This window comes from Copadichromis virginalis, linkage group LG2 (assembly GCF_057382275.1).
Source record: "Copadichromis virginalis isolate Kocher_CV1m ecotype Utaka linkage group LG2, C_Virginalis_male_GT1.1, whole genome shotgun sequence".
In the NCBI taxonomy this organism is placed as follows: Eukaryota; Metazoa; Chordata; class Actinopteri; order Cichliformes; family Cichlidae; genus Copadichromis; species Copadichromis virginalis.
In genome coordinates, this window is record NC_140619.1 from 32,617,654 (window position 1) to 32,630,356 (window position 12,703).

General features: G+C 40.4%; 1 protein-coding gene across 3 annotated transcripts in view; it reads left to right on the top strand.

The window, feature by feature from the left end:
- Positions 1–2,525: 2,525 nt before the first annotated feature.
- ahnak (AHNAK nucleoprotein) overlaps positions 2,526–12,703 on the top strand; it is a 32,137-nt gene continuing 21,959 nt past the window's right edge. For 2 of the 3 annotated variants that reach the window (XM_085430841.1, XM_085430849.1), the window contains exons 1-2: positions 2,526–2,764; positions 9,775–9,839. The gene's annotated coding sequence lies outside the window, so the exon portion shown is untranslated. The remainder of the gene's footprint in view (positions 2,765–9,774; positions 9,840–12,703) is intronic. The other variant, XM_085430857.1, reaches the window with a different exon arrangement.

Consider the following 12,703-nt stretch of genomic DNA (forward strand, 5'->3'; position numbering starts at 1 on the left):
CCCAACAAAAACAACACAGTAACTTCCTCTGTATGTAATCTATTCCTTGCATGTTGCCTTCATCTCGCTGAGTATGGGTGTGGCATATTGAGAAGGACACTGCAGGAATTTCAAAGACACTAGACACTGTTGTGAGAAGGGGAGACGCACATGTGTACACTTAAAACACACATGTGCATCCACAACCCACATATGAATTCTATTTTCAAAACTGGATGCACACATATACTCCCCCTAAAAAACCCAAACAAAAAATCCCATCCATCCATTTTCTTCCGCTTATCTGGGGCGGGGTCACGGGGGCAGCAGCCCAAGCAGAGAAACCCAGACTTCCCTCTCCCCAGCCACCTCCTCCAGCTTGTCCGTGGAAACAGCAAGGTGTTCCCAGGCTAGCCGAGAGATATAATCTCTCCAGCGTGTCCTGGGTCTGCCCTGGGGCCTCCTCCCTGCCTCCTGTCCTCCGTGAATCGCTACCTTATCGTGGTGGAGGGGTTTGTGTGTCCCAGGGATCACAGGGGCTATGTTGTCTGGGTGCTTTTGCCCCCTGGTAGGGTCTCCCATGACAAATTGGTCCTGGGTGAGGGACAAGACAAAGAGCGATTCAGAGGGAGCAGTTCACCCTCCCTGCCCTGGAGCCAGGCCTGGGGAGGGTACCCGAGGGCGAGCGTCTGGTGGCCGGGCCTTAGTCCATGGGGCCCGGCCGGGCACAGCCCGAAAAAGGGACATGGACTCATCTTCCTGCAGGCCCAACACCCGCAGGAGGCACCGTAGCCGTGTGGCGGCCAGGAGTTGAGGTCCTGACGGAGGTCCCCAGCTACCAAGACTGGCAAAAAATCCACAACCCTCCAAAATTACTGTTACTGATAAAAGCATGTGGCACAAAATATCCATAGCTATATACAGCTATGCTAGATGGTAAAAGCAGCCAAGAGTAATAAGATAAGATAAGATAAAATAACCTTTATTAGTCTCACACGTGGGAAATTTGTTTTGTCTAGCAGAAAGTGAACAGTGCAAAGTTATATATAGTTGTATATAAAATTAGAGAACACTGGAATACAATAAGAATAAGATACTGTACACAACTGTACAGAATAGAATAGAATGGAATAGAATAAAATACTATATACAATAGAATGAAATGAAATAAAATTATATATACAATAGGATAAAAATAAAAATAATGGATAAGTGATGGTAAAGGTTAGCTTGTGGTGAGCTACAAGAAACCAGCACATAAGTTATAAATTCTGCTCTGCTAAACACTGTAGTAACAGCTTTCACACTTGCATTAGTAGCGTTAGGAACGCCCAAATAAACACTTTTCGAAACATGTCCTTGAGGGGAGTACTTAAGTTCATTTAACAAAGCTGCTGGTGTACACTGGGAACAAAAATGGATGGGAATACCTTTTTTTAAAACATAGTGTTAGTCATGGCTTATCAGATGTTCTCATCTATAAGCCTGTTGGTGACACAGCCATACCCATAATCCCAGTATGATTTGTCAGAGGAACCGCCCAGTGACTCTCGTAACAAGCTATCATGCCATCGCTTTGCGTGTCTGCATACCACATTGAAACATTTCATAGCTATGATCATTTAGAATGTTTTGGTTTTAATTCATAACGTTCAGTGTTTGGCTTTGCAGTACTTTTAACACAGTGGGATGTAAAAGAAGTACTCTGACATTAATCTAGGACTTTAAGCTTAACATTAGCAGTTTCACTCTAAAAATAAACTTTCATGTGACACACTCAACATACAGCACACAGACAATTACAGCAATGACTACTGCAACTACAGTTTTCAGCGTATGAAAGTGAGCTAAAAACAACAACAACCTGTGTAAAGCACAGTGAAAATGTGGAATACATTTTAATGTCCAAATTAGATGCAAAAATTATTTAATATAAATTATATTGCTACTGCAGTTCACTAGCACAGGGTGGGCCCCATTAAAGCGACAGACTTCTGTAAATCCTGTCTTGTAAATAGACACCTTGCCTTTTGTGTTTAACTAAAGGCCGTCCTCCCGAACCATTTTGGTAATGATAGCTTTGTGTCAGTTTATGTGCGGCAGTGTAAATGTTTTAATAACATGTTGATGTCATTGTCTGTCATGATAACCATTTTGTGGAGTGCATCTCTTCTTCTCTGTGTACTTCATTGTTATACTGTAGAACAAAAACTGAAGTGGGCAAAAAGCTGTTTTAAACAGAAAAATCATGATAAAAACAGTACAAGTTTCTTGCCTGAATAATTTGTTACATAGTGCTGATTACATTCGGATAACAAGAGTTTGAAAACCTGACATTTAAGTGTTGAAAGTTCTTTTTTTCAAGCAGAGCTAACTTTTCCTGTTGCATGTCTTTGCAACCATCTTTGTGAAGCAGTGGGTGGTCCCATGAACACTAAGGACCACTCCCCGTACACGGGTCCCCTCCCCTGGATTCCCCTCCCTCTGCTAACCAGGAGCCCAGCCCAGCTCCCTGTCCAACCACTCTGCTCAGCCCAGACTAGCAGCCACTCAGAAAAAAAGAGGTTAAAATCAACTCAGAACGGTGGAGGGAGGGAGAGAGAGGGGGCAGAAAACGCCCTGGAAATCTGGTTGATCAAGAAATCGAAAAAGACTGACAGAGTCCTAGCAGACTGCGAAGGCGTGACAGTGTGAAAGTGTTTTTCTTGGAGTGAGGAGAAGTGGAGAAGTTTTCAAGGATGCTCAAGCAGGCGTGAGGCTTCTAGGGCGCTAAGGCTGCGCACAGGTAAAGCTGCACACTTTTTTATTTTCTTTAATTGAAGTTAAAAGTTTTTTTTTAAACTGTTCTTTCGGTTTCTGAACTTTAACAACTCTGCTGCAAGACAACAAATCAGTCGTTCCAACTTGGCCAGAGTTTAAATAACTAACTTGCAAAGGCGTCACAGTTATCTGTCCAGCATTCTTGTTCATAGCACCAGGCACTTGCAGTGAGCGTGTTTATCATTGTAAGATTATTATGAGTTGTTTTATATGACTAGAAAACTTGTCTCCAGAGTTTTTCAAGGACTTTTTATTTTCCCCTAAGGGAATGTTTTTGCATAGGAGCATCTTGCCTAAACAGTGTTATTTGTTTTCATTGTAAATATGTAGAGTGGCAGTAACTTTGTGTGAAAACATTCATACATGATAAATATTTAATTAAAATAGAGCAGGACAGGAGATGAGGGTGTGGGTACACACCCACCACATGAATGCAGACTAGATTGAAGTTGTGCAGTTTACTAAGATGCATATAAGTCATTCATGGCTATATACTTTATTGCCTTTAGATGATTTTGATCCTTCTTAGAGATAACAAATAAGAATAGCTACATTTGTGTAGTTATTTCACCTTTGTGCAGTGTGGATGTGTAGATGTACTTTGCATAGTGAGTGGGACTTTTTCTTTTGTACAGGACCTCAATAACCCACATTTTAAAGTTATATCAAAGAGGTGCCGAAATGATTGTTGACAGTGTTGATGTTATCGCTCAGATGTCTCTCTTATCTAATCCAATGTCGTTTGCCAAGAAATGGAAGTTTAAAAAGTTACTACTACTTCCCTATGAGAGTGTACAGCAACAACTTTGGGTGTGGATCCCCCCTCTCTCCTCCCCCTTCTTTTTTTCTCTCCCTCCCTTTTTGTTTGCTGTCTCCTCACAGTGGCACACCCTTTAGTGCCAGTGAAAAAAAGGAAAACCATCCACGCTACAGACAGTTTTTTGCAGCGGGTCTCAGCAAATTACATTTAAATGTCCTTTGTGGGATACTAAGGGTGTGCTGGCGAAGACAGAAAAGTCATGATTATGGCTTTTTCTATGTCTTTTCACTGGATTCACTGTGTTGTTGGTTGGTGGTCTCTCTTTCTCTCTCTCTCTCTCTCTCTCTCTCTATATATATATATATATATATATATATATAGAGAGAGAGAGATACAAAAAGTATTATATTTTTAAATGCAAACTGCTTCCGTTTATTGGCTAAATATGTATCAGCTTTTGAACAAAACCTTTTTGGTTTGTGTTGCGCAACATGAAGTTGAAAACTTTCACTGCTGCTTGGCTCTGAGGCATATATGCATTTCATGACTTACTTTTTAAGGTCTTGAGCAGAGAAAGATTTGTCTTTGTCTATTTTACCATGGGTCTCTCAACCTGGGCTCCTGGCCAGGGTGTGCAGGGGGAGAAGAAGGGAGGAAGACAGGGAAAGAGAGTCATGGAGTGAGTTGGTGAGGGGGGGATGGGCGGGGCAGGGGGTTGAGGAGGGGAGTAATGGAATGTAGTGGTTTGGAAAGACAAGCTAATTGAAACCAGGTTTGAGGCAGAGCAGGGGGAAGAGCTGAGACTTTGCACGTTTGGGGAAAAGAAAAAGAGGCATTTCTGAAACCCTAAAGTCAGGGGATTATTTTCTTTCCCATAATATATTTAAAGCCTAAAATGGCATCATTTCAGCTGTGGTTTAAAGTAGAATCACTGCATGTAGTGCTGCCTATATTTTATGTGAAGTGGGTGTATAAGTTGAGAATCAGGAGTTCAGAAAGATCCTTTGTTTAATCTCACTTGGAAGTCAAATTTCATTGTGCTGTTGCGTGTCCTCTGCAGCTCCCTCCTGCCACACCCAAAAGTCACTTTAGAGGAGGGTTAGCGAGAGCTGATTTTTGCCCTGCTCTGCGTAGTCTTTTCTACAACGTGCACTTAACTCACACTGGGTGACCCACAGCTGTACATGTGTGGCATTTCTCAAATTGCTCTAGTCAAGGTGATTGATTATAACACAGGCTGCTTAAAGGGCCAAATGTAGTGATTGTCATTTAATCAGCATTATGTTTAGCGTTTTTAGCTTTACTTGGTGATAATACGGTGTGAATAACCAAACTAAACATGATATTTCAGGTGTAGAGTTTTGCTTCAAGAGAGGGTGTGGACCTTAAACATAATAAATTTGAAGCGTGATTTATATTTCAGCTGCTCAAACATTCAGAGCTGCTCCTAACCGCCCCAAAGCTGAAATGCTCGTCAGTTAACAGGGCCTCATCTTGGCCTGGGGTGGATACTGTTTGTCTAAATACTTGCTCTGTCTACCAGTGCAGCAGTACAGAGGGTACATTATTTTGTCACCTAGCAATGTAGGTCACTTGGAATTCCAAAAAGCACACCTTGAAATTTTAAAGCTTCATTGATCACATTTTTCTTTTTCTTTCACTCCGATGTTGCGGCTCTTCTCACCCATGTGACAACCAGCGTCGTTAGTAGGAAGAACTGGAAGAAGAGCATGCCGCATGACAGTTTGGAGCCTTGACAGTGTTGAGATGCTTATCGCAGTTCTCTGCCAGCGCAACTGCGTATTCTCGCAGTGTTGACTGACAGCACAGGCGCGAGGAATGGTGTTACTCATATGTTCCAGTATAAAATGCAAGGAAACTGGTCTCTGGCATGCTTCCTCTGCTATTTCCTCATGGGTTTGTTGAGCGGGTGGTTGAAGAGGTGGGGCGGGGGGTGTTCAGTAAGCTGAAAGAAAGCGTGGTGGTTTCGAACAAACTATAGCGTATCCTTTTCACACTTGGCTTTCATTACGAAACCAAGCATTCCGGACGACTCCGTAGACGCACACCCTGGATATTGGTTGGATAAAACAATGCAAAATGTATAGAGTGAGAAGATTTTCAATGAGCAACATTTTTCTTCCCTAAAGTTGCAAATAAAAATTTAACCATAGTGTGCAATTTCAGAACGTCTTTCTAGGCAATCCACCCAGCAGCCACGCCCTTCTCACTCACCCACTGCTGGAATGTTTCAGTGTGTACTCAGTATTCTCTGTGGAGCGCCTATCATTAGCTTGTCTTGTTTTTGAGAAACAGTTATTTTAAATTTGCGATGAAATAGTCACAATAAGTCACAAATAATTCTGTGGCAACCACGCACCTGCATGCAATTCAGACTATTTCACTGTAGATTTTAGCAATGTGGGACCTTCCCAAGCATGGAGCTCAAAAAGGGCGTGAATCATTTCTGTCTGATAAAGCAAGAACTCGCACCAGTACTCCTCCAAACATCTCCTATATAAAAATATCAAAAGCCATCTGTTACTAAGCACTACTTGGAGATACATGCCCTAAATGTCAGGGCAACCATGCTTGGAATGTAAACTGAGAAATACATTCAACATGGTTTTTCTTTATCTGGCACAAGATATTCGAGGATGGAACTCTCGTGTGGTCTAAATAGAAGTGTGAATTGAAAGTACAATCCTGATGCTCTGTTTATGCTTCAGGTTCTTACAGCAAAGGAAGTCTCACATCTATATATACATTCTGCTGCTATGGTTGCCACCTAACTCCTACTCATAACCTTGTCCCCTGTTCCGTGAATGGACTTGTATTTGCTCTCATTCAAGCAGCAGCTGAATATATTGCCATGTTAAACTAAGCGTGGCAATTTTTTGGCGTGACCTGTTTAATGTGTCAGTAAGCCTCTTGTGATGTTCTTTTTATATGGCTGATCTGTTCAAACTTGGCGCTTCTCTTTGGTCTAACTTGTTATGCCAGTTCAAAATTTACATCCTAGCTGCTTGATAGTCATGCCACTGAAACTATTGTTGGGCATTAGCCCAGGATCACTTCTCATTTAATAGCAGAACAGATCTTAAAAAATAGTTTGAATAAGCTTTTTTTTTTTTCAAATCAAATCAAGTTTTTTGTCTATAGCACAGTGTTACATATACAATCTCAAAGGCAGTTCTTGGTGTAATAATAGGAATGCAAAAAATAGGAATGCAAAGGAACAGGATCTCTAAAAAACCTGTAAGAACCCTCGAGAGAGGAAATTAAAACTGAGGTCTTAAATGTCTTGGTGTGTAATAGAGAACAAGCAGTTATGACAGAACTGTGCAGAGCTTAAAAAGTATGTGAAAATCAAGGCAAAGCTGAAATATGCTTCAAATGCAACCCCTCATTTCTGATTTTTTAAGAGCAAGAGAGGAGGATTTTAAGAGTTTCTTCAATTTTTCCATTTGGTGCATGACTCCTGCCAAAGTCACAATGGCTTAATCAGAAGCAGGCCAAGTTAGCGTCAGTGGGCAGGCTTTAGTCTTATGTTGGACTTGTGGTTTGCTTCAGGGCTATGTGGACTATGGAGTGCAGAAAACAACCAATTATTTTGACTCTCGTTCCTTTTATACACGTCACACGTGCACGTCCTATCTGCTTTTGTGAAGGAACATTGAAGGCCAGATACTGCTGTCTTCTTTGGTATTTCTTCGCTTTTGCTGTGTCTAAATACAATGCAGCAGGGGGGGAAAGAGAGTCTGTTTTGTTTTGACAACAAGACTGATTAGGTCACTGGTCTTCTCTCCGTATCTGCCTTGCTGTACTGAGGTCTTTTTATCTGCTCATAATCAAATTTTATCAGAGCTCCACTCTGTGTGATACACTCTGAAATTGAGCCTTAATCATTGTCACATTGCTCCTCTTTTCTCATTACTAAATTGATTGGATTTGGCAATCAAATTGGTAGACGGACTAAAGCTGCTTTGATCAGTTTCCAGAATGTATTGACCTACTTAAACACAAAGTATGAAAGTTAACAGTCCAGGTTTGGAGGCATGTCTCTTTTTAAGTGATGGGGTGATGAGCTGGCTGCTGTTTACTGCGTCAGTGAAGCGCATGTTAAGCCAAAAGACACAAATGTAACCTCTCAATGCACATTTGACACACGTCTTAGGGTGCCATCACAGATGCACTGCTGACTTAACGTTGCATTTTTGCTTGTTTGAGTGGAACCTGGAGGTTGGGGGTGTGTGGTGGACTCATTGCAGGTGGGTGGGCACTCCAGCTGTGTGCGCGGTGGGCAGCACAAAATAAAGCTAGAGTTAGTGTCAGAAGGAGGACATTTCTTTGGAGTTAGTCACTGTAGAAGAGGTTGGGCTTTCTTCCAGCTGGCCTGAGGGCTCTATCAAGGAATGTGTGTGACTGGAGGCCTGGGTGGGGCTGTGCACTGTGCTACTCCCTCTGCAAGTAAAGCCGAGAGGCAAAGCGACACGATCTGTGTCGTGGACTGTGGTATGGTACTTCTGGGCACTGCGTGTTTTTATTTGCTTCCTTCACTGTTTGTTGACCACATTTTATCTTCCAGAAATACCTGCAGATGTGCTATGTGTGTGTGGTCTTACCAAGACACTGAGTAAAGAGGGTGGGGCAAACTGTCTCATATATTTTGATTTTGTTAAATCCGATATGCCTATTTCGTCATTTTCTATCATGACGTTGTAGCACAACACCTAAAAGCTTACACATATAATAACTTTATCACTAAGGCAAACACAGTGTCACATTTTCTTTAGTCTACCTTGTTGTATTCTGTGACATAACAGTCCGAATCAGTAACAGGGGCATGAGTATACACAGCTGCTGTGGTGCAAGTCTCACTTCACACATGTAATGCGAACCCATTACTGGCTGGTATTTTATCTCAGCTATGTATTCTATTGGTGCAACAGAAAACAGGCCAAACTTTACTACGTTTTTTAAACTTTGCATCACTGTTAGGGGCTTTGTTACATTACACAGGTATTAAAATCTGACTGTTCCATCTCACAAATATAGTAATGAGCAGTTTAGGTTATTGAACATAAAATGTTGGGAAGGGGGAAGTTAATGATGGGGTTGAAGAAGAATTTTCCTGAAGGGCATGTTCCCACTGGTGCTGCATGTCTCTGCGCACATCAAGTCTGGTTCTGTTTGTACTGAGACTGACAAAAAGAGGGCTTTGTTTCACAATAACACAATAATTGGCATAAGACCTGTAAGATGTTGGGCTAGTTACAGCACGTGTCTCACATTTTCAGCTTTGCCTTGATTTTCACAAACACAAGACTGACTTAGTGTAAAGAATGATGCTCAGAATTTAAATGATAGATTCAATTTAGGCAACAAACTTTGCTGCTATATTTGCTATTATTGCTTCGCATTTCTGCCTTTCTGTTGTGGTTTGATATTTTTACAGTCTTCCATGAAGCAGTGAAACTAAGGCAGATCAATGCATTAGCATTTTTAATAGTATACTTCCTCTCTGAATTCCTCTATAGCCAAATTTTCTTCATTTTTAATCAATTTCTAGCAAACCTACTTGTTGTAGTTTGGCTAGTTTAGAGACAAACAAGTGGTTAAATTGATTTAAAAAGACATATTTCCTTACCAGTGTCAACACTGCTTCCAGCTACTTGTTGGTTAATTATTAAAGCCTCTTAAGGTGATGATTGATCAGCATCAGTAGTCTACTACATTAGACTACTTTATAAACGTATCTAAAAAGAAGTAAAGGAATGAATACCTGTGATTAAGTCTAGTCATGAAAGTAAAAAGTGCAGGGGCTTTTTTGTAAATATTTTCTTATGCATAAGTATGGTAAGCTTGTAAGCTTCTAAAGTGAATCCCCACTTTTTCAGTTCTGCCTTTCCCATCTCTTAATGTGTAGGCTAACATTCTATAGCACAGCTAAATTTCATCACTTAGTACTGAATCCTACCACAGCATTTGACTTTATCATTCATATGGAGATGCACCTCGTAACATAGCAGGGACTTCTATGTGGAAAAGACATGCATAGCTTTTTGTCATCTGTCAAGCATGTGACTGAAACTCAACTTTATATAGCAACATGGAATGTTATTGCAAAAGAGAGCAGCAAAGGTTTCTTTGCTGTCTTAGCAATACTTAATCTGTGTACAAATCATACTAATTGTGTTTTTTTTTCTCAACAGAAGTCAAGAATACAAGAACAGAAGCAATAAACTGAAGCTCCTTGGCTTTGCTTGAGCAATCCAAGGTAAGTGAGTGCCCTTAAGTATATTGGAAACGATACAAAGAAAATCTATGATAGACTACATAACCATCACTTTGCTCAAACACTAACTAGTCAGTGTTACCACAGAGCAGCATCTATTTTATGGTCAGACTGCAAACCGCTTTTGGAATGTTTGCTGCAAAGCCTCCAACGTAACTGGAAGGTCATGCCGCCGTCATTCAGCTGTGAAAGGCCTGCCTTGTGGAAACCTGATACCTGGGTGCTTCTGCTCCATGTGTCTCCTTTTGGTATCCCGTCCCTCCTCCCAAAGTGACCACCTGCTTCACTCAAGTCCCTTTTCCCTTCTTGAGAAACGACCATGTCAAGAGCCCGCCAAAGATAATTTACTTCTTTTGTGTGTAGGGAAAAACTAGCAGTACTTTGACTGATTAGTGTTAAATCTGTAGGCCAATGATACTGTATAAATGATCCATATCCAGAAATGCTCTGTGGTTGCATTCGAGGTAACAGAAGCTTTTGTTTGTCTGGCTGGCTGCTCATATCCCCTTCTGGACAGACATACCAAGCCATAATAAAACATGACAGACAAGCCCGTTGATCTACCTTCGTATTTGGCATTGGATCAGCGGTACTCAGGCACGTTATAGAAATGAAAGAGAAAGAATACAGAGCTGAATGACTGTCATGTACTGTCAACTCCTGGAGTCCCAGACCATTTGCTATGATTTCAAGAACAAGGGCTCATTCATTTGGCATATGTTTATAATCATAAGGTCTTTTTGGGTTAATTGTTAATTTTCCTAATTTAGTTTATACTTAATTACACTACTTTCTAAGTTTATCTTAAAATAAGCAAAGAAATTAATAATTGTGATTAAGTTGAGTAATGACAGTAAAAAGTGCAGGGACTTTTTGCAAATATTCTCTTATGCATATCTCTGAACTTGTAAGCTTCTGAGGAGAATCCCCACTTTTTCAGTTCTGCTTGGATGCCTTTCTTTAATGTTCTATAACATAGCTTGACAACAACCCCCCCCCCCCCCTTTTTAATTGCCTCACTTTAATTTTTTTTAACATACTCTTTTCCTTATATCTCTTTCTGTGTGTTTCAAATTCCCCCTTGATTTCTGTTGCATGCCTCAGCTTCCCCCCACAGCTTGCTGCCAGAAATATGTCAGAACGTCTAGGACACAATGGCCCAAATAGTTCAAACATGGTAAGCCTGTGTGCTAGGCCAAAATCAAAATATTTATCAAAACTATATGATTATGCTTGAAAATAAACCTTTGAAGGGATAAAGGGATAGTTGTGTCCCACGATTATGCGTATGAATGTGGATGCATTCTTAACTTCCCACCCTGTTTTTATAAACCCAATAATATTTCTTATGCTTTTCCCCTGTGAACATTTTTTCTGAACAATTATCTCATCTAGCAGTAATCTGTACAATGCCAATAAGACTAGCAAAAGAGAAAAACAAGATCATGTGAAAGGTTTGTCAGTTATTTGGGTCTGTTTTTATTGACTGGATTAGGACAGGATATATTCGGGCAAAATGAGCTGTGTTCGAGCCCATGGGGAAGACAAATTCCCTTTGATTTCTCCCAAATGCTGTGAGTGTGGGATCTGAAGGACACTTTAAAGATTTTGTAAATGGCTGCATCAGTTGGCCTGATTTGAATTTGCTCTACCCAAGATAATTAAATAAAGCTGTGTTTTTTGGTACTGTTTTTTTTTTACCCCTTCAGTTTTCACACATTTCAACTATAACTGATGCATATAATGTTGCAGCTTGAGGTCTTGATAGATTCGTGTTTCAAGGTACTATGAGGCCATGCGGAAAAGCACAATGTGATAGAAAGAAGGGAGGAGGACAGATGAAGCAACAAAGTGAAGATCAGGTTTTATATACCTGCAAGCGGCTGGAATCACCTTTGGAATGAGCATTATCCTATTCTCCGGCATAATCATGCTCAGTGGCTAAATGCTATTTTTTCAAAGAATTTTAATTTTACCTCAAAGCATTGCATGCTTTCTTCAGTATTCCCAACCATGCAGATCCAGTCTATTTATTGACTTGTGTTAATTTGCAGAGGGCTTGTTATGTGACCTAGGACTGGCATCAACAGACTACAAATAACTGAGACAATAGTTCATATTACACAGAACTGTATGCACCACCTAGATCTGCAGTCTTAATTTGGACATTGCAGGAAACACCAGAACTGTTTTCTTCTAACGATCTCATTTGTTTGAAACACTGCATTTTAGCTGCATGGCAGGAGTGGCATATGGCTGCTGAATAAGTGATGCATATTACAAAACCTCTTAAAACTGTTGCTTCTTTAGCTTCGTCTCAGGTTCCTCTTGTTTCCAGCAACTTGTTATCTTGTATAACAGAGAGGCAGTATCAGTGAATGAGGAAGGGATTCGTGGCCTGTGTGGTAACTGTGTTCTTGACTGTGGTGTAAAATTATATTAATTTTTCTGCTAATATTATTATTTCTAGCACATTGACATTAACATTAAAATACATATATTTGTAAGGTCAGACAAGATTATCAGTCTTATTTTTTTTCCAAGTTATTATTCCTTAAATCTTTGTTTTTAATCATAATCACAATAAACACAGGAAACTAATCACCAAAGTGACTCATATCCTGTTTCATTCATCACAACTATGAATAGGCTTTTGCCATTTTCTGTTGGCCGATAGAACCTTTGTTAAATCCTCCTCAATGGTTACAGTAGGCATTTGTAGTGATTGTCTCACTGAAATGACTGTGGTACTAGAGCTTTGCTACTGTCTTGTGGTGCAACATCATTAATCAAAAAGTACTTCCAATAGTGTTGTCACCAATCACATTACATTCTCTCGAATTTAA